At 37.0% G+C, this 25,774-nt stretch overlaps 1 protein-coding gene across 7 annotated transcripts in view; it reads left to right on the plus strand.

The window, feature by feature from the left end:
* The window catches only part of LOC101429690 (zinc finger protein 596-like), a 114,921-nt gene that overhangs the window by 34,557 nt on the left and 54,590 nt on the right, over positions 1-25,774 (plus strand). For 4 of the 7 annotated variants that reach the window (XM_058299345.2, XM_058299344.2, XM_058299348.2 and 1 more), the window contains 2 exons: positions 19,163-19,247; positions 22,359-22,451. The gene's annotated coding sequence lies outside the window, so the exon portion shown is untranslated. Of the gene's footprint in view, positions 1-19,162; positions 19,248-22,358; positions 22,452-23,280; positions 23,743-24,686; positions 24,875-25,774 lie in introns of all 7 variants that reach the window. The other 3 variants (XM_058299347.2, XM_058299346.2, XR_009186276.2) reach the window with 2 other exon arrangements.

The following is a 25,774-nucleotide window of genomic DNA, read 5'->3' on the forward strand; positions in this document are numbered from 1 at the left end:
TGCATTTACAGGTACTACCTTTGGACCTTCCTTACCTCCACCTCAGTGAAACCACAGAAAGTCCCTTCTCCTTATAAGATTCCTCAACAAATTCCCTGATTTCCACCTTCCATCATCCATTTCTGTCCTGGTCTCCTAGGTCACAACACTCTTGAATTTTTTTCTGGCCCCACTTTACATATTTTCAAGCTATTTCTAAAACTCATTAGAACACAGTCCCAGCCATTCTTTTACTTTAATCATTTGACCTAGGAAACATCTTCCCCTCATTTGACTTATTTATCATTTCTGGTTATAGAACTTACAATTTCCTGTCCAATACAACTGAGTTCCATACCTGAAAATATATTCTGCACTGATATTCTCATTGTTTCATCATCAGTTACTTAGATGGACTCTTGACCTTTTGAAAATCTTGCTGTTCTTTGATAATCCATATCAGATTGAATGAAATTACCTGTCATACAGTGACTCATAAAGAAATTTTGGTGCTTTTCTTCATTCAAAATATAGGTATTTCTATGAGATATTTTCTATCTCCAAAAAAATAAATAATTCTAGGTCATGTAACAAGTGACCTTGTTTTTTTTCCCTTAGATTTTCTCTTCTAAAGTGGCTCTTAAACCCCACATGGCCAGACTATGTTTTATTTACTCATATGACTCTATAGTTTTGGATAGGCCTAGCTCAGAGTTGTCCTCCAACATATATACATTTTTGAAATAAGAGAATCACTTTCTTGAAAAATATTGTCTGGAAATGACAGTGGTCAAAAGGATCTACAATCTCCTTGCTTGGCCTAGCATAGTAACCACACTGAACTAGGCTAGGAAGGAAAAGTGTCTTTATTGACCCAGAAGATTTAACTAATCTCCAATTTGCCTCCCTCTTGAGGGATTTTCCTATAGATTTTATAGATTTGAAGCAGAGAAAGTTAATCATTGAGTTGAGCTATCTGGGAATGGGCTGGGGAGATTCTCTATTGTTCTCCTCTGGTTAACATCAAGAATCTTAATACTCCTGGAGTCTCTAATTCTCATGGTGATAAAAACAATAGATTGTGTGAATCATTACATGTTTACATTATGCATTTTATTTACAAAGAAGAACTAAAAGGTCTTGTTAATATCAAGCAGGACAGGTCTATGTGCTTTCCTATAGAAACTTTGTATCTACTTTAAGATGCTTCGTAGGCTACACATACATTATATTTTTTAAATTAAAGATTTATTTATTTATTTCAACCCCCCTTGTTTGTGATCATTTTCCACTCTTTGTATATATTCATTGCATGCTCTCTGTGTCTACTCATCTTCTTTTCAGGAGGTACTGTGAACCAAACCCAGGGCCTCCTATATGGCAGGAGGCACCTGATCACTTGAGCCACTTCCACTCCCTGTTTGTTGCATCCCTTATTGTGTTTTCTTGCTGTCTCTTGGTAGCATCCTCTCACTGCATCAGCTCACCATGCCTGCCTGTCTTGTTCACCTTCTTTAGGAGACACCAGGAACCAAACCTGGAGCCTCCCATGTAGAAGGCAGGTGCCCAACCTTTTGAGCCACATCCATTTCTCCATACATTACATTTTATTTCTTTTTAATTTTTTTTGAATTATTACATTTTCTTTTGAATGGAAAGTACTTAAGTACAAAATTAAGAGGTAAAAGATGTCAAAAGAGAATTCAGTCTCTTATTGACCTTTATTTATTTACTTTTATTGTCTTTTTTTAAAGATAAATAGATTACATAAAGTGTTACATTAAAAAACATAAGAGGTTCCCATATACCCCACTCCCACCCCACCCCTGCTCTTCCCACGTCAACATCCCCTTTTGTCAGTAAGGCACATTCATTGCATTTGTTGAATATACTCTGGAACACTGCCACACTGAATGGACCATAGTTTATATTGTAGTTCACACTTGCCCCCAGTCCATCCAGTGGGTTATGGCAGGAAATATAGTGTCCTGCCTCTGTCCCTGCAGTATGATTCATGATAACTCCAAGTTCCAAAAAATGGTCCATATCACAGCTCTTCCTCCCTCTCCCTTCCCGCAGCAGCTCCTGTGGTCACCATCCCCATATCAGTGGCACTGTTTCTTCCACTGCTAGATTCACAGCAAGTCCATTCCAATCCATATTATATTTCTACATCTTGTGGACTCTGGGATGGTGATATCCACTCTACCTCTAAATCAAGAAGGGGCTTAGATCCCACATGGCTCATTGATGTGATTCTCCTGCTTGCAGTTGTAGACACTGTTGGTTCCCTGGTGTGGTGGGTGACCATTCTCACTTCCCCATCAGCTGATCTTGGTAAGTCCAATGAACTGGAGAGTAGGCGTTACAGTTTGCTGAGGCTCAGGGTCCAGCTGGCTCATGGACAGTCCAGAGATTCAAATCTCCTGAGCACACACAAACCTCAGTGCCAATCACAGGTTCAATATAAGTGACAGAAGAGGCATGCATAGAGAGGTCACATCTGAGTCTAACTCATCACAATCAGGAGCACAAATTCCAAAGTAGGGCCCACTGGCAAGGCAATGAACTCCAGAGCCATCTCTCATGACCGTAGCACCTGTGTGTCTCTGTAGCTCTTGAGACATTACATCTTAGACATGCTACAGAAACCAGGCTGAGAATACATAAGGCTCTACAGTGGTACCTTGGTACTCATCATTAATTAATTCCAGGAGGCATGATGTGTATCAAAAATGATACTCCATAAGGAATAATGTAAATTAATCTAATGCATTCCTAAACCAAAGACAATGCACATTTTAAGGCAATATGTAAAAATATAGGGTTATATATCATTACTTTATATGAAAAATAAACTAAAAATTAATAAATACTTAGATAAATTTTTTTTAAAACTTCACTTTGTCTGTACTGTGAAGAATCCATGGCGTAATATAATGGGGGCAAGAGTGGTGAGGAGAGTTTACATAGAATGTTGCTTGGAAGGAGAGTCCTCCTCCAATAGGATATTGGGCACTTTCACTTCAGGTGTTCTTTCTTCTTTTTTTTGCCTTTTAATGTGCACCACAGGCTCTGACACACTCTTTGTCAATTTCACTAATACTTATCCAATGATGACTGCTTCTGTCTTCTTTTCAGAATTGCTCAAGGTGAAATTTTTTGGTCGTTCAATAAATTCATATTTCTGCTTCTCAGAGCTTTATCCAGTTGGTAATTCTCCACAAAGTTTTGAACTTCTGCCATTTTGTACACATTTCTTTTATCAAGGAACTGGGGACATCCTCCCTAATCTCCTCATCATCTAAAGAAATCTCTTTAGCCACTTCCTGTTGCTGCTCCTTCTGTAGTTCCTGCAGCTCCTCAGTGCTGAGCTCTTCATGATGTTCCTCTACTAACTCAACATCAGCAGCATCAACCTCCAGACCCGTGGGTTAGCCCAACGATACAGTATACTTAACCAGTGTACCCTCTGTACCTTCAGGCTTGGGATCATCCTCAAACCCTTCTAAGTCTCTATGAGTCACAGCTTCTGGCCAGAAAATCTTCCATGTTAAATTCATTGTCCTGTAAGTTACTTTGTTCCAGGCTTAAACAATAAGGTTAAGGCATTGCAGAATATTGAAATGCTCCTTCCAGAATTCTACAAGGTTCAACTAAATGTCAGAGGTGATCTCAAAGCAGCTCTGGAAAAATACTTTGGTGTGCAAACTTTTGAAGTTTGAAATGACCTGCTCATCCAATGGCTGGATGAGAGGAGTAGTGTTGGTGGTGGGCAGAAACCTTACAGTAATGAAGCCGAATTCCTCCAGTAAGTCATCCTCAAGCCTGGAGGGTGGGTAGGTGCATTGTCCAAAAGTAGTAGAGGTTTCAGTGACAAATCTTCCTCCAGCAAATATTTTTTTCTGAGGGACCAAACACTTCATTTATCTACACAGTGAGAAATTGCCTCATGATCCAAGATTTGCTTGCCCCCCATATCACATGGAGTTTGCTTTTTATGCCATTATACTTCTTGAAAACTCATGTTTTCAATATGGTAAACTTGTAGAGGCTTGAGTTTTAAGTCCACACTAGCATTCTCACACAACAATAGAGTGAGCATGTCCTTCATTGCTTGTGGCCTGGTATTGCCTTTTCTTCTTTTGTAATGTAGGTTCTACTTGGCATTTTTTCCCCAAAAGCTCTGGTCTTATCACAGTTAAAAAACGTTGTGGGGAATAAAATCTCTTCCTCTACATAGTCTTGAAATTCATGTATGAATTCATCAGCAGCATTTTTATTAGCACTTACTGCCTCACCATGCCTCATGACACTATGGATGCCAGTCTTCTTTTAAAATTTAAAACCAGACATGGCTGGCCTTAAAAACTCTCATCACTCAATTCAAGTTTGTTTTTCAAAAGATCCACATGCCACCCTTTTGCTTTTTCAAATATCATGGCTTCCAATAAGCTGCCACCCATTAACTGCTTCTTATTTACCCAAATTAATAACAGCTTTTAAACTTCCTTGAGTGTTTGGGAGCACTGCTTCATTACTGCTTTATCTCCTTTCAGAACATCAGCCTTTTAAAAATCACTTCTTTATTCTTAACGATGATGGAGACCATTGTTATAGGCATACTGTATTCTCTAGCAAGATCAGTAATGCAAATATCATTCTTGTATTTACCTATTATTTCTTTTTTTTTTTGCTCAATGGTGGCACAAAATAATTTTCTTCTCTCTCACCACTATCACTGGTCATTTTCTTAGGACCTATGATGAGAAAACAATGCAGAAATACACAAAATCACCACACGCTCAGATAAGACTGCAGTGGGATGTACACAGAGCAAGAACTAATATGTAACTGATGTGTGACTCTTTGTTTTGGCTGGAAAGGGGAGTTCTGGCTTGCATGCTGAGTACCAAACACATGGTTTGTACTGGGACAAAATTTTCACATTGAGTACCAAATTCAAATTGCATTGAGTACCAAATTCAAATAGTTTCAAATCACTCAAGTATCAGTGTCTGACTGTATAAGAAAATTGTGAAAATGTAATAATTGATTGCCTAAAATGGATGACACAAAAGTAATGCAATTATTTTTATTTCAGACAAATGAATTTAAAAATGACAAAGTAGTATTTGTATATAAATGCTTATACTTAAAATGAAAATATATTGATTGATTTCCCTACAGAAATAATTTATTCTTCTATTTATCAGCATATACCTAAATAATTATGTAGTTAACTCATATGATTACTACTAACTGGAGACATAATTAATACTAAGTGAGATTATACTTAGGAGATGACTTTTAACCTCCAAACCTTTTCAAAAGATCTTTGAATCAAGCCTGCCTCTAGGAAGACAGAAATGAAAAATAAAAGGAATGAGAGAAAAGCAGAAGATTATGCCCTCAGTTTCTTTCATTAACTCACTTACCTTTAAAAGAAGTGAAAATGACTGACACATATTATGTGTGCATGCTTTAGATTTTGCTCTTACGTTATTGTTTTGCTTTAGTGTATTTGTTTCAATAATGTCATGGTTTTCTGGTATTGTTAGTAGTTTTTAATTTGTGCACTAAAATCCATGGGCCATAGAGTATTTATTAAGATTATCAGGTTGCTACCATTACTTGCTCTTTTATATGTCTTGAGGATTAAAAATCAAAAGTAAAGAAGCATATTGGCCTGCTAATATATGCTAGAACTTACAATATGTGTATTTTATTTTTCATTTATTGGAGGGATGTGACATTAACTTCTCTTTCACAAGGATCCATACTTATGGGAACCATTCATATGGGGGATAGATTATAGAACTATATGTTACAAAGTGATATCCTGATAGAAATCACTGCCTAGTGTTTAAATATATTCAATTGACCTAGTGCCTTAAAATGTAGGATGTAGCCCTTATTACAGAAATGCATTTAAATGCTCATAAAGGAAAAATATTTTTTATTTAATTTAATTTAATTTAATTTTTTTAATTCATTTTTTAAAAAAATATTACATTCAAAAAATATGAGGTCCCATTCAGCCCCACCGCCCCCATCCCCCACTTCCCCCACAGCAACACTCTCCCCCATCATCATGACACATCCATTGCACCTGGTAAGTACATCTCTGGGCATCGCTGCACCCCATAGTCAATGGTCCACATCATAGCCCACACTCTCCCACGTTCCATCCAGTGGGCCCTGGGGGGATCTGCAATGTCCCATAGTTGTCCGTGAAGCACCACCCAGGACAACTCCACGTCCTGAAAATGCCTCCCCATCTCATCTCTTCCTCCCATTCCCCGCACCCAGTAGCCACCATGGCCACCCTTCCCACACCAATGCCACATTTTCTCTGTGGACATTGGATTGGTTGTGTCCATTGCACATCTATGTCAAGCGGGGGCTTAGATTCCACATGGATACTGGATGCAATCCTCCTGCTTTCAGTTGTAGGCACTCTAGGCTCCATGGTGTGGTGGTTGACCTTCTTCAACTTCATGTTAGCTGAGTGGGGTAAGTCCAATAAATATGAGTGTAGGAGCTGAAGTCTGTTGAGGCTCAGGGCCTGGCTATCATATTGTCAGTCCAGAGATTCAAATCCCCTAGATATATCTTAAACCCCAGCACCAAATACAGTTCCCGTAAAGTAGCATGAAAGTCTTGTGAAAAGAGATCCCATCTGAGTCCAGTTCCATCACGCAGAAACACCAGCTCCAAAGACAGGCCATCTGATATGGCAGTGAACCCCATCTGCCATGACCATAGAACCCATGGGTCTCTTTATCCCTCAAAAGAACCAATACCTGGGGTTGTATCTACTTTATCTGTCTCTTAGACTCTGCTCAGTTGTGCATAAGGGCAATCCTTCTGACAACCTCCAGACTCTTTTTTAGAGACTCGTAGCCTTATAAACTCATTTCTCCTTTCCATTTCCCCCTTACATTAGGTCAAACAGCATTTTGAAGTCATGTTATTATATGTAGACAGGGATATTCTGCTGATCTGCATTGAACCTTTAATTCAAGGTCATTTTTTAGTTGCATCTTCAGCTGGTATTTGGTAGTGATCCCTCGGTGCCAGGGAGGCTCATCCCCGGGTGTCATGTCCCACGCTGGGGGGAATGCACTGCATCTACATGCTGAGTTTGGCTTCGAGAGTGGCCACATTTGAGTAACATGAAAGCTGTCAGGAGGAAACTCCCAGGCACAATGCTGCTCTAGGCCTTGTTCTTATTGCAGGTTGCCAGATGACTGGGAGGGGCATTCCCTGGGAAAAGGGGGTCTGGCGCAGAGTGGAGAGTGGTTTTTTAGTGGAATTTTGTCCAGCTGAGTCCACTTCGAATCTCAGAAAGGAACAGGACATGACAGGGAGAGGGTAAGGGTATGTGCTCAGGCAGGCTGTCACTCCCAGCCTACCAGGAAGAGAAAACAGCTAAATTAGAGAGGGGATGGGGACAGGCACCTAATCAGCAGGTCTCTAGCAACTTGTAAAAATATAAAATGCCTGGCAGAAAGGTGGCCTATAGCTTTCTGAAGACTAATTAACCAAGGAGACAATTTAGTTCAGTGGAGGAATTTGAACCTTGCACATATGAGGCCCCTGTTTTGATTCCCAGCTCAATCAAGGGAAGGATCCATGTGGTTGTCATGCGGCCAGCTGATAACCAAGGAACAGATAGACATTCTTTTTATTTTAGACTTTCTTATATTTTTTAAAAAAGGTTCCTTTTTTTTCTTTCTTTCTTATTTTACTCACTAAAACAGAATATATCACTTGCTGAGGGCAGGCTGCAGGGTGATTGATGAACACCAGCAGCCTGAAAAGCTCCTTAGTGGGGTCTAAGAGGGAAGGCTGTTTTTCCTTGATTGTGTTTTTTTTCCCCTTCTTGCTGCTGTTTAATTTGTTGTTTGTTGTATTTCCCCATTCTTTATCCCCCCCCTTTTTTTTCTTTTACCATTTCTTTTCTACCTATGTTATTTCTTTACTCTCCTTCATTTTTCTATCTTCTGTTTTCTGTTGTTTTTCATTTGTTCCATTGCTTTTTGTTTGGTCTTTTTTTTCTTTTATTTCTCTCATTCTTTTTTTCCCCCTGTCTTCTTTTTTCACTTTTTCTCTTTTTTCTTTTCTTTTCCCTTTTTCTTTTCCTCTTTTTTCATAATTCTGGCCATTTTAACTTGTTCTATTTTTTTTTTCTATTTTGTTTCTCATTTCATTTTTTCTAGCCCTTTTTTTTATTATTCTCTGTAATTCTTATGATTTTTACTCATGTTAATTATTTCTATCCTAGGACTTCCTCTTCGGCCTTCTATTATTATTGTTTCTTCTTATCTTTCCTTTTCTCTGGTTCTAATTTTTTTCAAGGGTTCATAGACAATGTCAAGGTAATAAAATAAGAGGAATGAAGTATCAAAGTGAAACCTTATCATACAAAACAACAAAATAAAACGCTAGAATATGAAGAGAAGCTAACTAATGAATAAACCCATCAAGATAAATAGATGCCTAGACACCAGCAAAAAATTACAAACCATACTAAGAAATAGGAACACATGACCCAGTCTAACAAACAAACTAAAAAACTGGAAGAGATACAGATAATAGAACAGTTAATCAGAAATGTCCAAACCAAAATCATGAATCAACTTAATGAAGTGCAGGAAGAGATTAAGGATATTATGTAGACACTGGGAGATCATACCAAAGATATTGTAAACATACATTAAAAGATAACTGATATAATGGTGATGAAGGGCATAATCCAAGAAATCAAAAATACACTGGAAGCATTTAACAGCAGATTTGAACATGGAGAGGAAAGAATAAGTGATGTGAAAGAAAGAACATCTGAAATCAGACAGACAGATAAAAGCTAGAGAAAATCCAGCAGTGACTTAAGGACTTGAATGACTTCACAGAATGCACAAACATACACATTATAGGTGTCCCAGAGGGAGAAGAGAAGGGAAAGGGGCCAGAAGGAGTGTTGAAAGAAATAATGCTGAAAATTTACCAACTCCATTGAGTAACATGGATGTGAATGTCCAGGAAGCACTCTGCACCCCAAACAGTATAAATCCTAACAGACCTACACAAAGACATATAATTACCAAATTGTCCAATTATCAAGACAAAGAATAGTGAAAGCAGCAAGAGAAAAGAGATCCATCACAAGCTAGAGAAGGCTGCTGAGATTAAGTGCTGATTTCTCATGTGAAACTCTGGAGGTAAGAACAAGTGGTTTGACATAGTTAAGGTGCTAAAAGAAAAAAACTTCCAGCAAAGAATTCTTTATACAGCAAAGCTGGCACTCAAAAATTAGGGAGAATTCAGAATATTCAAATGTAAATAGAATTTGAGAGTTTGTCAAAAAGACATCTCCCTGGCAAGAAATAGTAAAGGGAGTTTTGCAGGCTGGAAGAATAAAACAGAAGAGAGAAAGTAGGAGAAGAGTGCAAGAATAACTAAAAAGATAAAAAGAGAAATAAAAACATGTGGCATACATAATCCTAAAGAAAACATGACTAATGTAAGTAATTCCTTGACAGTAATAACACTGAATGATGATGGCTTAAACTTTCCAGTCAAGAGACACAGATTGGCAGAATGAGTAAGGAAATATGACCCATCTACATACTGTCTACATGAATCTCAACTTAGACTCCAGAATTCAAGAAGACTAAAAGTACAATGGTTGGAAAATAATTTTACAAGCAAACAATAAACAAAAAAGGGTAAGAGTAACTTTATACTAATATCAGACAAAATAGAATTTAAATGCAAAACTATTATGAGACAAAGAAAGACAATATATTAATAAAATGGGTAATTTATCAAGAAGGAAAAAACATTATAAACATTTAGTCACCTAACCAGGGTACCTGAATATGTATGAGACAAATATTTTAAGAACTAAGTGTGGAAATAGATGCCTCTACAGTTATACTGGAGGATTTTAATACCCAATTATCACCATTAGATAGAACATCCCAACAGAGAATCAGTAAATCAATAAAGAAACAAGGATCTTGAATAATACATTAGAGGACCTGAACCTAATAGACATATACAGAACTTTACACCCAGTTACAGTGGGATATACATTCTTCTCATTTGTACATGAATTGTTATTAGGATCAACAACATGCTAGGCCACAGGACAACTGTCAATGAATTCAGAAATATTGAAATTATACAAAGTAATTTCTCTGACCACAATGGAATGAAGCTGGAATTCAGTTTGGGCCAGAGAAGTAGATTAGGTACAAATATATGGAAGGTAAATAATACCCCTAGAACATCAGTTGTCAAGGAGGAAAATGCAAAAGAAATCGTTGACTACCTTGAAATGCATGAGAACAACTACACAATGTATCAAAATCTATGGGATACAGCAAAAGCTGTACTGAAAGGGAAATTCATAGCGATAAAAGCCTATAATAAAATAGGAGAAAAGCCTAAAATTTAAGACCTAATTGCACCCATGGAGGAATTAGAAAAAGAACAACAAACTAACCCCAAAGAAAGAAGAAAGAAGAAAGTAACAAAGATTAAAGCAGAGCTGAACCTTCATGTTACTCAAATGTGGCCACTCTCGTAGCCAAACTCAGCATGTAGATGCAGTGCATTCCCCCCAGCGTGGGACATAACACCCGGGGATGAGCCTCCCTGGCACCGAAGGATCACTACCACATACCAGCTGAAGATGCAACTAGAAAATGACCTTGAATTAAAGGTTCAATGCAGATCAGCAGAATATCCCTGTCTACATATAATAACATGACTTCAAAATGCTGTTTGACCTAATGTAAGGGGGAAATGGAAAGGAGAAATGAGTTTATAAGGCTACGAGTCTCTAAAAAAGAGTCTGGAGGTTGTCAGAAGGAATGTCCTTATGCACAACTGAGCAGAGTCTAAGAGACAGATAAAGTAGATACAACCCCAGGTATTGGTTCTTATGAGGGATAAAGAGACCCACGAGTTCTATGGTCATGGCAGATGGGGCTCACTGCCATGGCAGATGGCCCTTCTTTGGAGTTGGTGTTTCTGCGTGATGGAACTGGACTCAGATGGGATCTCTTTTCACAAGACTCGCATGCTACTTTACTGGAATTGTAGTTGGTGCTGGGGTTTGAGATATATTTGGGGGATTTGAATCTCTGGACTGACAATATGATAGCCAGGCCCTGAGCCTCAACAGACTTCAACTCATACACTCTGATTTATTGGACTTACCCCACTCAGCTAACATGGAGTTGAAGAAGGTCAACCACCACACCATGGAGCCTAGAGTGTCTACAACTGAAAGCAGGAGGATTGCATCCAGTATCCATGTGGAATCCAAGCCCCCACTTGACATAGATATGCAATGGACACAACCAATCCAAAGTCCACAGAGAAAATGTGGCATGGGCATGGGAAGGGTGGCCATGGTGGCTGCTGGGTGTGGGGAATGGGAGGAAGAGATGAGATGGGGAGGCATTTTCGGGACGTGGAGTTGTCCTGGGTGGTGCTTCACGGACAACTATGGGACATTGTAGATTCCCCCAGGGCCCACTGGATGGAACGTGGGAGAGTGTGGGCTATGATGTGGACCATTGACTATGGGGTGCAGTGATGCTTAGAGATGTACTTACCAGGTGCAATGGATGTGTCATGATGATGGGAGAGAGTGTTGCTGTGGGGGGAGTGGGGGTTGGGGGCGGTGGGGTTGAATGGGACCTCAAATTTTTTGAATGTAATATTTAAAAAATAAATAAAGCAGAGCTGAAGGAAATTGATGATAAGTAAACAGTAGAAAAAAATATACAAAACCAAAAAGTGGTTCTTTGAGAAGATTAAAAATCTTGACAAACCCTCAGCTAGATTAAAAATGAAAAAAAGAGAGGAGATACAAATATATAAAATAAGAAATGAGGATGGCCATATCTCCACTGAACCAAAAGAAATAAAGAGTATTATAAGAGGGTATTTTGAAAACATTGTATGCCAACAAGATGGATGATTTAGAGGAAATGGAAATTCCTAGAAACATACAGTAAATTGAACTCAACAGACCAATCACAAGCAATGAGATTGAATTAGTCAAGAAAATCCTTCCTATTAAGAAGAGCCCATGACCAGATGACTTCACAGTTTCAGTCTACCAAATATTCCAGAAAGAACTAACACCAATTCTGCTTGAACTCTTCCAAAAAATAAAAGTGGAGGGAATGTTGCTTAACTCATTCTATGATGCCAACATCACCCTAATACCAAAGCCACACAAAGGAAAACTATAGACCAGTCTTTATAATGAACCTGGATGCCAAAATCTTCAAAAAAATACTTGCTAATCATATTGAACAACACATCAAATGAATTCTGCACCAGGATCAAGTACATTTCATTCCTGGTATGCAAGGATGTTACAAAATAAGCAGATTGAAAGAAAAAAAAAACACATGATCATCTCTATAGATGGAGAAAAAGTATCCTTAGGCAAGAAAAAGATGTAAAAGACATCCAAATAGGAAAGGAAGAAGTAAACACTTCACTGTTTGCAGATTACATCATCGTGTACATAGAAAGCCCTTAGAAATCTACAATAAAACTGTTAGATCTTACAAATGAGTTCAGTAAAGTAGAAGGTTATAAGATCAATGTTCAAAAATCAGTACCATTGCTATACCCCAGTAACAAGCAATTTTAGGAGGAAATCAAGGAAACATCCCATTTACAATAGCAACTAAGAGAATCAAATAACTAGGAATAAATTTAACTAAAGATGTAAATGACTTGTTTGCAGAAAACTACACAACACTGTTAAAGTAAATCAAACTAGACCTAAATAAATGGAAGAATATGTCCTGTTCATGGATAAGAAGACTAAATACCATTAATATGTCTATCTTATCCAAACTAATTTATAGATTTAACAAAATCCCAATAAAAATTACCACAACATTTTTTACTGAATTGGAAAAGCTAACAACGAAATTTATATGGAAAGGCAAAGGGCCCCAAATAGCCAAAGACATATTGAAAAAGAAAAACAAAATTGGAGCATTCACACTACCTGACTTTAAAACATACTACAAAGCTACAGTAGTCAGAGCTCCATGGTATTGGCACAAGGATAGACACATTGATCAACTGAACTGAATTGAGAGTTCTGATATAGAGCCTATCATATGTAGTTGACTCATATTTGACAAAGCCATCAAAATCACTCAACTGGGAGCGAATCGCCTCTTAAACAAATTGTGCTTGGAGAACTGGATATCCTTATCCAAAAGATTGAGAGAGGAACATCATATCACACCTTATATAAAAATTAACTCAAGATTGATTAAAAAATCTAAATATAAGGACCAAGATCATAAAAATTTTGGAAGGTAATGTAAGGAAGCATCAACAGGATCTTGTATTAGGAAATGGTTTTATGAATTTTACACCCAAAGTACAAGCAACAAAAGAAAATATAAAAAAATGGGACCTCTTTACATTTAAAAAGTTTTGCACCTCAAAGAAGTTTACCAAGAAAGTGAAAAAGTAGCCTACTCAATGGGAGAAAATATATGCCAATCATATATCTGATAGTAGCCTATTGTCCAGCATACATAAAGAAATCCAACACCTTGAAAATATAAAGACAAACAACTCATTTTAAAAAATGGGCAAATGATTTGAATAGATACTTCTACAATGAAGAAATATAAATGGCTATAAAGCATATGAAAAGATGCTCAACATCACCAGATATTAGGGAAATGCAAAATAAAACTACAATGAAATATCATTTTATGTACATTAGACTGGAGACTATTAAAAAGACAGAGGACTACAAGTTATGGACAGGATGTAGAAGAACGGGCACTGTATTAGCCAGCCAAAGGGGTGCTGATACAAAATACCAGAAATTGGTTGGTTTTTATAAAGGATATTTATTTGGGGTAGCAGCTTACAGATTCTAGGCCATAAAGCATAAATTACTTCCCTCACCAAAGTCTATTTTCACGTGTTGGAGCAAGATGGCTGCCAACATCTGTGAAGTTTCAGGTTTCCTGGGTTCCTTCCTGCCAGAGTCTTGCTTCTTTCTGGGTTCACAGTTCATCTCTCTCTGGGGCTTGCTTCTCTTTCCTCTGTGATCTTACTTCTTGGGGCTCCAACTTAATGCTTCAGCATCAAACTCAAACATCAAAACTCCAACATCAAAAACCCTCAACTCTGTCCTTTGCCATGTCTTTTATCTGTGTGAGTTCGCACCCATGAAGGGGTGGAGGACTCAATGCCCTAATGACATGACCCAATCAAAACCCTAATCATACCTTAATCACGCCCAGGTACAGACCAGGTTACAAACATAATCCAATATGTGTTTTTGGAATTTGTAACCGTATCAAACTTCTACAGGCACATTATCTTGTGCTGGTGGGAATTTCAGAATGTTGCAACCATTGTGGAGGACAGTCTGTCAGTTTTTCCAAAAGCTAACTATAGAACTGCCATATGATCCAGCAATCCCACTACTGGGTATATATCCAGAAGAATTGGAAACAGGGATATGAACAGATATAGGCACACCAATGTTAATAGTAGAATTATTCATTATAGCCAAAAATTGGAAACAACCAAATGTCTATGAACAGATGAATGTATAAGCAAATTCTGATTATACATACAATGGAATATTACTCAGCTATAAGAAGAAATGCAGTATCAACTCATGGGATAACATGGATTAACCTGGAAGACCTTATGTTAAATGAAGCAAGCCAGGCATTGAAGGACAATCATCACATGACTACAATGATGTGAATTAAGCAAATTGAGCAGAGAGTCACAGAGCTAGAGTCTGGGAGATGGATTTACAGGAGACATAAAGGGAGGAGAGAGTTGTGAGCCAATGCCCATATGGGCGAAATTTTTGATTAGCTGGAAGGGTTTACATGTGCAGTTGATGGGCATGACAGTGGTACTGTGATGCTATTGGGTAGTGTGGTACTGGTCTCTGAGGTAGTAGAGTTGGGGGTTCCACTGTCCATTGGCCTTGGGGGAGGATCAGGGGAGGGAGCAGATGATCTTGGGATTTGTGGGTATGTGGTTGAAAGTACAATGTTGGTGTTTTTAAAGCAAATATGCCAGGGGAGGATTACTGGTTTAGGGTGTTGGATTTGGGGGACATTTGGGAGAGGGTGTATGTGAGGCAGGCTTCCAGGGTGTATGTGTTCATCCTGTCATAGTGCATTGTATCAGTGGATAGAAACCCACACTGTGAATGGTAAAGTGTTGGATTCCCAGCCTGGGGAGTACTGCTATGTTCTCAAATAGTGGGGTGGGAGTCACTTAGGAGCCTAGGCAGTGCCTAATAGGGGAGGACAGGCCAGTATGTCAAGCCCTCAATGTTGTTGCAAGGAGTGAAGGTTGCAGTTGCTGTGGGTCTTGAGGGCAGGGTATGACGGAATAGCATAGATGAAACGTGGGTCATTTCTGGATACAGACTATTCAAGGAGTGAAGGTTGCAGTTGCTGTGGGTCTTGAGGGGCAGGGTATGATGGAATAGAATAGATGGAACGTGGGTCATTTCTGGGGTTTTGGGATTGATTTACATGATCTTGCAATGAAGGATACAGGCCATGTTAAATTTTGTCAAAATTTATGAAAGTGTATGTTCCAAACTGTAAACTATAATGTAAATCATTGACCATAGTTAGTAGCAATGCTTCAATGTTTGTACATAAATTTTAACAAATGTACCACCCACATGTAAAATGTTATTAATACAGGGAAAGGGAAGGCGGAGGATATTGGATATATCAGAATCCCCTATATTCATTGTATTTTTATTATTTCAATTTCTTTTTTCATTTCTTGCATTTTATTTGTCATTGTAAAACCTATCATTTTTTCATTTTCTTATCAATTTATTTGGTTATTTTGTTGGCTTCATTTTTGAAGAAATTTTGGATCAAAGAAGGGTTCCAACTTTGGCAAGGGAGGATCATTGATGTGGGGTGTCAGCAATGGGGGATGAATGAGAGGAGATTCAGCTGGGTCGTACCTATAAGACATGGGAAAGAGTTAAAGTGTTCATGGGATACTTTCATGGTGTGTGGAGATTCCCATAATAACTGGACAAATATCAAATTATCATCCAGGGGAGTTCTACCACATTCTCTAATGGGGCAGCAATAATCCCCTGAGTACAGGGGAAGTGACTGATGGAGTAGGATGGACCATTGATGACTGTGCTTATGAACCTTTTCTTTTGAATTTGAAACTTAGCCTAGTATTATAGGTTACCTAAGAATTAACTCATGAGAGCCTCCATGTTGCTCAAGTCAGGCCGCTCTCTAAGCCAAACTCAGCCTATCAATGCTTTGCATTGCCTTTCCCCAGCCTGGTGTGGAACATGACACCCAGGGATGAGCATCCCTGCCACCAAGGCCTTACTACCAAGCACCAACTAGCAAGGCAACTGGAAAAAACCCTTGATCAAAAGGAAGGAAGTGTAAGGACAAATGAATTTATAGGGCTAAAAGACTTCAGTGTGAGTTGGGAGTTCATTCCAGAGGTTACACTTAGGCACAGCAAGAGCTCATTGACTGCCACAGTAAATATTGCTTCAAAAAGCAGGGCTCCCGAGGATTATGGAGACATCCATTAACTATAGGCAGGGCTGGCTTCTCTGGAATTTGGCATACTGCAGGTGGGCTCTACTTCGGAGATTATGCTCCCCGGTGTGACAGAGTCTCACTAGGTTATAGTTTCTTTATATATGACTCTTCTGTCCCTTCTATTTGAGCCAATAGTTAGTAGTAGGGTTGATAGGTTTATCTCTAAGAGACTTAAATCTTGGGACTGTCCTTGTGCCAGTCAGGCCCTGAATCTCAACAGAGTTGCAACACCTACTCTCCAGTTAATTGGACTCACCCAGGACAACTAACAAAGAAATGATGAAGGACAACATCCATCCCAAGGAACAGAGAGTTTCTACTACTCCAAGCAAGATAGTCTCATCCATCTGCCCTGTGGGTTCTAAGCTCCCTCTCGATTAGAGGCAGAATGGGCATCATCATCCCAGAATCCCCAGGTTTGGGGAATAAATGATGGACTAGTGTAGACTTACTGTTACTCTACTGTAGACTTATTGTGATTCTAGCAATGCGAAATTTCTATCATTGATGTGGAAGCAGTAGACACCAGAGGTTCTGAGGTGAGGGAGAAGTGAAAAATAGGTGTAATAAGGAGGCATTTTCAGGACATTGGAATCATCTTGAATGATGTTTCAATGACAGATATAGGCCATGATATATTTTGTCTTAACTTACAAAATTGTGTGGGAGAGTGTTTAAACTATAATGTAAACTATAATCTACACTTAGTGGCAATGCTCCAATATGTGTTCATCAGTTGTAACAAATGCACTACACTAATGAAAGTTGTTAATGTTGGAAAGTTGGTGAGGGTAGGGAGTGGGGCATATAGGAACCTCCTATATTTTTTTATGTAACATTTATGTAATCTTAGTATCTTAAAAAAAATAACATTTTCACCCTTTAAAAAAATATGCTTCTAACACAATTAAAGATTACAGAAAGATTAGTAAGTTTCGAAGTCAAGACAATGAATTTGGTTTTGAAAAATAAAATTTGGTAGCATAAGTTAGTCTGGGGAATGTCCAGTCTAAATACATAGCAATCTAAATGATACTTATACTATAGTTTACTATGATTGTATACTACATTAAAGTATAGTATATAATTAAATTATTTTTATACCATTCTATATGTGCTATAATTATATATTGTATATTATATTATAATTTATTGCTATATATAACTTATGCTATCTTATAAAAATTTAAAATAATTCACTTTCATAATTTTAAGTTTATATATTAATCAAAACAAGCCTGATCATTTGCTATCTCGTATACATCATTTAATTAACTGTTTTAATGACTAAATAAAATTTATAATTAGCATCTAAAAACATGACAGGAAATTAGAGTCACTTCCTATGTGGGCAGCTATGGTAAATAGTAAGATATTATTGACAGATGGGGAAACTACACTGACATCAGAAATGTTCTCAGGAAGTATTTGCTGAAGTATGTATGCTTGGATTATATCTGGTAGTAAATATTACATGAGTTAGAAGCTATTTGGGTTGTGGGTACAATGCAAACGAGATTTCCTTTTGAGAGGAGAACCTGTGTATTAGGTGTAATTGTAACAAACTATATGAAGAGGAATTTCTGACAACAGGGTGAGGATCTGATTCTTGAAATGAGCGGAGACATTCCAGGTAATACCTAGTTGTGGGATGTAACCCTTAAGATATTTGAAATTGATTAAGATAAAATTCAGACTCTAGCTGTGTCTTTTTTTGGCCATGTAAGTTTGCCATATTACTTCAGCTCTCTGAACCACTATTTAGAACACTTGTCAAATGGGTAAATTAACACTTAGATGGGTTACTGAAAAGATTTAACTTAAAAATATGTAATTCTCCAAACAAATTGAATATAATCAGCTTCTTCCTGGATGTGAGGTACAGATGGCTAAGTTAATCCTAACTCTGATCAACCCCATAATAATATATATTATTAAGTTTCTTAGTTGATTTACAAATACATTGTGGTGAGATGTAGTGTTGAGGGGATTGCATTGTTTGACATCACATATGGAAGAACCAAGATGGTTTAGGACAAATGTATACATAAGGTAAGGATCATGGTAGAGCAGGAAAGGAATGAGGGACAAGAAGACAGAAGTGCATGTGAGAGAACCAATGCTAGTACAAAAACCAAGAATAATTAGAACTGAGAAATTCCAGACTGCTTCCTCTTTTATTGAGGGTTTAATTTTGGTCAGGGATTCCTATGTTTTGGAATCAGGGGTGAATTAAAATTCTCTGGACATCATGGGTTAATTAATAAATACAGTTAATGGATTTTCATGTCCTTATCTGTAAAATTAAGGTAATGATATCTTTATTAGTCAGAAAAGACAAAACCTCCAGTCTCTTTACCCTGGGAAAGTAAACCCCTTCCCTTATTTCCCTTGGAACACACTTCATGTTCATCTTCTTGATTGAGCTTGAGATACTCCCAGGTGAATGGTTTGGCATGCATGACAGCTGGGACTGAAAATAATGGTCAAAACTTGAGTCTTATGTCTTCTTTTTCTCTTCTTAGCTTTGCTCACCTTCTGGGTGTCTGACTGAGAGTGAAAATCTATAGAAGATAGAAGCCAACTAAGGTATTGACAGTGCACTCACAGGTAAGTAGGGAATTCTTCTTGAACTGAAATTACACCCCTGTTGCCAGCAGAGGGGATGATTTCTCCTATTGGTGTGGATACTTCAAGTGTATTCAGGAGCTATTCAAGTATCTGAGCTTCAGTTAAGTTTATGCAAGACTCAATAATTATTGTAATTTGAGATCGGTCAGTAAATAATCTTCTACCATTACAAGAGTTGGTTCAAGTTTCCCTATAGGCTATGTATTTTCTGAAATGATGATAGATGTTTTCTTTTTCTCACCCAACTCATGTCCTCATTGAATAAGTAATAAATTCATGAATCATGTTAGTGCCTGAGATTTACCTAGGCAGATGATGAATAGAAATGATAAAGATGAGTAAGAAGAGAAGTTTACAGTAAGAAGGGAAGCTGAGTTTTCAGCTGCTGGATTCAGTCATTCCAACATTTAAGGTACTGGGGTGTAGGGGTAGGCATATATGCCAGAAGCTCATGAGAAGATTAGTCAATTAAGGGAAATGAAGAACCATTTATTTATTTTCCCCAATTTTAATTTTCTGAAAGTTTTGATGGAATGTATTTCCACATTTTGAAGTATTTTTAAAAAAGAAAACTAAAATTCCCTTACCACTTTCGTTCAAATTTCCCAACTTCAAGTTTCTCAAATTTATTCAAATTCTATAAATGGATACAGTGTATAGGAATTATTTTTTTCCTTCATTGTGGCTGTGGAATCAGGAGCTGTATAATAGGGAGAATACAATTTATGTCTCTTGAAAATTTTAGAGATTTGGAGAGAACAGCAGCAGTGAAAAGGATTCTTTTAATCTTTTCACAGACAGATGAGATGAAGATAAAAGTGAGACAATGAAAATTTGTAGACCCCAGAAAAAGATTGGCCAGTATCCTACAACAGGCATGGTCAGTACAGGCCTTGTATCAGTACAACTATCTCAGGAGTCCCTGGTATGGAGCACTGAGGAAAGTAGGCCTTACTGATCCTGAGTTCTGTCTCAAATCTATTCAATTTTGTAGACGTCTGGATGTTTCTTCAAGCTTCCCTGCCATTTTAATGAGTAATAGACCTATGAGTTGAATTTAGATAGAAATCAGTTCACATATTTACTTATATTTTTTGTCAAAATTCATAACATATTCTTAAATAATTTTTAAACGAGAGGAAAATGAGTTCATCTATACAGGGGAACAATCTAACCATACTCATTTTTTAAAATGATATATCTCGGGTATTGCTTGCCTTATAATAAGTGTAAATTTACTTAAAACTGTTGGGAATGATAGATATAGTTATGAATGCTTGAATGAAAGCTTTATAATGAGCAGCAAGAAGGCAGAATTACAAATTTATTTGGAAATTTCCAGGTGTATATCACCATATCATGTGATTTTTCTTTACAGTGGAGTATATAATATATTCAGAATGTTTGTGTCTATGAGTGCATCTGAAAGAAAGTTGGCAGTTCTGCATGATAATGATGTTATTGGAAAACCATACACAGTTTGAGTTTTATATATGCAGTTTCTCCTTTAGTGCTGTTATTTTGTATCTCACATGCAAGACATTGATAAGGATAGCCCTATGTGAACACAATTTCTGTACTATTTTAGGAGTTAATGACCTTCAAGCATATGGCTGTAGCCTTCAACCCAGTAAGAATGGGACCTGTTAGACACATCCCACAGAAAGCTGTTCAGAGAAGTGATACTGTAGAATATCAATAACCTTGTCCCAGTAGATGCGACCTTCAAAATTTATGTACTATCTCTATGTGTCTGTCTCTTACCTAGCATCTATCTAATCTACCTACCTATATATTTACCATAAATCATCTTCCATTTATTAAGGTATCTAAATCAGCTTCTCCATATCATATAATCTTTTTTGCTTATATTCTTATATTCTGTAATTTTGCTAGATTTATATTGTTATAAAAATTAAAACTGCCTAAATGAATTTTCCTTTTTTTATTTACATCTAGTTCATTCCAATCGAATTTAATGTTCTTGAACACAATTTAATATCTTTTTTTTTTTTTTTTACAATCCACAAGTCTTTTATTATTATTTTTTACATCATTTATGCCATGAATTTATAGGGAAGAGGTTTCAGGAGCTCAGGTTCTTTTCCATTGGTTCTCACAAAATGTGCTTCCCTGGGTGGAGCATGCTGGTGCTTCAGTTGGACCCAGTTACCTTTCTCTTTTGCTTCCTTCTTTTTCTGACCATTTTCCTTCACACATTTTAGGAAACTGTCTTGGTTCTTATAGAACTTAATATGTTCAATGCATACATTAATCCTCTTGGCAAGAATCTTGCCCTTAATCTGCTAGTTTACCACTTTGCCAACAGCATGCTGGGTAACACTGTAAACTCTTCCAGTTTTGCCATGGTGACATTTTGGGGGGGGGGCATTCCTTTTGAACAGTGCCCATTCCCTTTATGTCTATGATATCTTTCTTTTAGAGCCACATATATGTGGCCAAAGGAACAACTCCCATGTTTTCTAAAAGGCCTACTCTTCTTTCCCTTTGTGTTCCTGATTTTAGTGATTTATTGCAAGATGGGGTTTCTGGCCAAAAGGATAAGTAATGTCTTTCTTGAATCTCAATTTCCAAAACTCAGGGCTATGCTGAGAACTCAATAAATACTTTTTGAATTCGTAAGTAATTGACTGGGGTGAAATAAGTATTCTATTCCAAGGACTTTGCTATGATTCAGAACATAGTAGTAAGAGCATGGCCTATATCCTTTCCCACATAGAATTTAGGTCGTTCTGGTGGAATTTATGTTCATTGGATTATTTTTTAACACAATATTCGCACATTATGGAAACATAGATTTCTTCCCTTTTTTAATATATATGATTCTTCACTCTGTCCTTGTATTAGTAATTGAGTAGCAACAACCAGTAGTCCTCATTGAAATGGATAAAAGGTCATGAGTTAGAATTTCTGTTGAAAAATATTATCAATGATCTAAGTTCAAGATATTTTTGCATTGCTTACCTTCAATGCTTACCTTATTCTTTGGTAACCTGCCATGTATTATCATGATCATGTTATGTTACTATTACAAATCATAATCCATTTAACTTTTTTACGTACCAACAGGATATGAAGTCAGCAAAAGTTATGTGCTTTCCCAGCTGAAACAAGGAAAAGTGTGGAGAAAAGGAATAGGATTTTTTCAACATCAGAGTCCAGGTGAGCTTTAAAGAACTGTGCATCAGAAGAGGGGTCTCATGATACAGTGAGTATATGTTTGACTATATTAATTCCTGGACTCCTTAAGTGAGTTATGATTTCTTCAGGTTTCTTTACATGGGCTATGATTTCTAAAATGTAGCTGAGGATATTGGAAAATTTTAGTCACATGTATTTATTCCATAACTTTTCAAGCTTTGTTCAAGTGTCATTTGCTTTGGGAAAGGGATATTCAGTTGTTATTGCAATTAAACTATCATATCATGATCCTTGTCTTGGTCCTGTTCTTGGGAGACTTTTTAAAAATGAATCAGTTTTATTGATAAATATTAATAAAGCATACAATTTCTCCAAAGTGTACCATCAGTGGTGTTTAGTGTAATCACTTAGTTGTGCTTTCAATTTCATCATTATTAAAGCATTTTCATTATTTCAACAACAACATAATAATATAGACTAAGTTCCTCACCTCATTTTCTGTTTGCTCTGCTGTACATAACTGCTATTTCTAGTTGTTCTTGCAGAATTATTTATTTCTTTATTAAGCAGTTTTATTAAGATGTTATTCACATAACGTATGATCTATCCAAAGTATATAATGAATGGCTATTTTTTAGCTGTTAAAAAGTCCTTTATTGTAAAATCGTCAAATAAATAGAAAAATAGATTGAAAGAAATTACAAATTTTGAAAAGAAAATACAAGGCCAGATTAGATTTAATATAATCACTTGTAAAAGATAGCATAACAGCAAACCTTTACAAATGTAAATAATAATTTCAATATGATAGAAAATTAATTGTAACATAATTCTAATTTTTATATTACAGCTTTAGTGGACATAATAATCTTTATGAATGAAATAAATTATTGGTTCAGTTTTAAAAATTCCATTTAGGTCATAATTCTTTGTAGATAATCAAATTCCTTTTTGAGAATCTTCAAAGCTTATTGTAATGAATTGTAGCAGATAATAATTTGCGAACTTATAATTTTCTGAGGTCGAAAAACTCAAAATCTTGTTCAACATTAGTCATATTAAATCATTATGGATCCAAACAGATTATTTTAGGCCAAGAGTATGAACAAGAAAGTGTTAGAGATGGGAGAGGGAGGTAGAGCAGGCCAAGGAATGGGACAGGACCCAGGAGAGGAGCAGAAACTAGGACAAGGAATGAAAATGGGATGAAGACCACTCTTGGAGCAGAAACTGTGACCTCAGTATGGCATGAGACAAGATCAGAGATCAGCAAGAGAGGGGCCGGGACGATATGAACAGGAGCAAAATTGAGGTGAGTAGCCAGGATCCAAAGGCAGAGGTGACCCAGGCCCCTGAGCTGGACAGTGTGGGTTCATCACAGGCCTAGGGGGACCAGGGCTCACTGCAGGTATCCTCTTGTACATCATCTCAGCCTGGCCAAGCTTTTTAAAACTGAGTTTATGAAATGTGTTGAACAAAAGGTTTTTGACATGTCTATGAACTTACACAAAGACTAGCCTATTCTGGACTTCAAAAAATGACTTAATTTTGTATATAATGTTTTCCCAATGAAATTTCACATCTTTATAATTCTGATTCTTTTTAAAGAAGAAATATTAATATTTCCATTCAAAATGATAGAAAGTGTCATTAAAAGGATATTGCTTTTACATATCATAAAGTTTTTTTCCAATAACGTGACTATTGTAATTTTTAAGGGAATTTCAGTGAACCTTAAAGCCATACCTTTACTGACATCTCATCTGTAATTCTCTTTTTGAAAGATTGTTTTTGCGGGTCTTTCACATGCTTTCCAGGGACACCCTATGCCACCTCCTGTGTTCTTGAACATGGGTGGGCTGTGTGCATTTCTGGCATGATGAAGGGAGATCAGTATTACTGCTTTGTATCTGGAATGTTGAGAAACACAAAATTTATAAGTGCAGTTATTTTTGTCACAAGGAAATTTGAATTACAAATTTCAACCAGGAAACAAGAACACTTTTTCTGTTTTTTGCTCAGCTTTTATATATTCCCGTATAATTTTTTTCATGAAACATGACTAAAAACAACATCTGTGTAGAAAAGTTGCATTTTAAATGAAAATTTATTGAAAAATGTTTAAATTTTACCAGGCTAGAGAAAGTGAGAAAATAAACCAATTAAGTGTAATTTGTGTATGTGGGCGGGTATGTTTCTTTGATTTGGATAATCAGGAATATTTTGTTTATAGAAGTTTTCCTTCCTATATTCCAGGAAAAGTGTACTAAGCTCCAAACTTTAATATTTGTCAGATGAGAAATTTAAAGATTTCACTGAAAATGAAACAATATCTGTATAAAGTCTGAGATGGAAAATAGTAATATTCAAGAACTAAAAGCTGTATAGAAAGTGTTCACTGTGAAATACTGCTTCTTTTCATGTATTTTTCAAGTACTTTAGAGGTAAGAAATAGAGAAAACCTTGATAATTTATTTGACTATACAAATATATTTGATAATTTTTTTATATTTTCATAAAATTACTTTTACAAATGTAATATTAGAGAATTTTGTTTATCCTTGGATTCTATACTATTGTACACCATGACAGTTTTTCACTTTTATAGCATAAATTTCTGTTAAGTGAATGTATTAGTCAGCCAAAGGGGTACTGATGCAAAATACCGGAAATTGGTTAGTTTTTACAAAGGGTATTTATTTGGGGTAGGAGCTTACAGATAACAGGCCATAAAGCATAAGTTACTTCCCTCACCAAAGTCTGTTTTCATGTGTTAGAGCAAGATGGCTGCCAACATCTGCAAGGGTTCAGGCTTCTTGGGTTCCTTTCTTCCAGTGTCTTGCTTCTCTCTGGGTTCAAGGTTCCTTTCTTCCCAGGGCTTGCTTCTCTTTTCTCTGCGTGCTTACTTCTGGGGCTCCAGTATAAGGCTTCAGCATTAAACTCCAGCATCAAAGTTCTAATATTAAGAACCCTTAACTCTGTCCTTTGCCATGCCTTTTATCTATGAGTCCCTACCCTTTGGTTGACTCAGTGCCCTACCGGCACAAGATTTGTACATAATTACTTAGTCAAGTAAACCTATGAATCCAACAACATTTCCCCTAACCTTTGGCATTACAAGCTCAACCTTTTCAGAGCAACAGGTTGACCACCTGGCCTTCCTTAACATTTGGGGGACAGGGCCACACATCTCAGACCTGTGGTGACAAACTTAACTGCCCTAATTCTTGAGGACTGTGCTCCACCCTCTCTATACCATCGGGCAGCAAAACTCTCCCAGAACATTGGGCAGGAACATCCACCCTCTTCAACTGCTGGGGCAAACTCACCCTCTCTGTGCACAT

This window comes from Dasypus novemcinctus, chromosome 6 (assembly GCF_030445035.2).
Source record: "Dasypus novemcinctus isolate mDasNov1 chromosome 6, mDasNov1.1.hap2, whole genome shotgun sequence".
NCBI classification, from domain to species: Eukaryota; Metazoa; Chordata; class Mammalia; order Cingulata; family Dasypodidae; genus Dasypus; species Dasypus novemcinctus.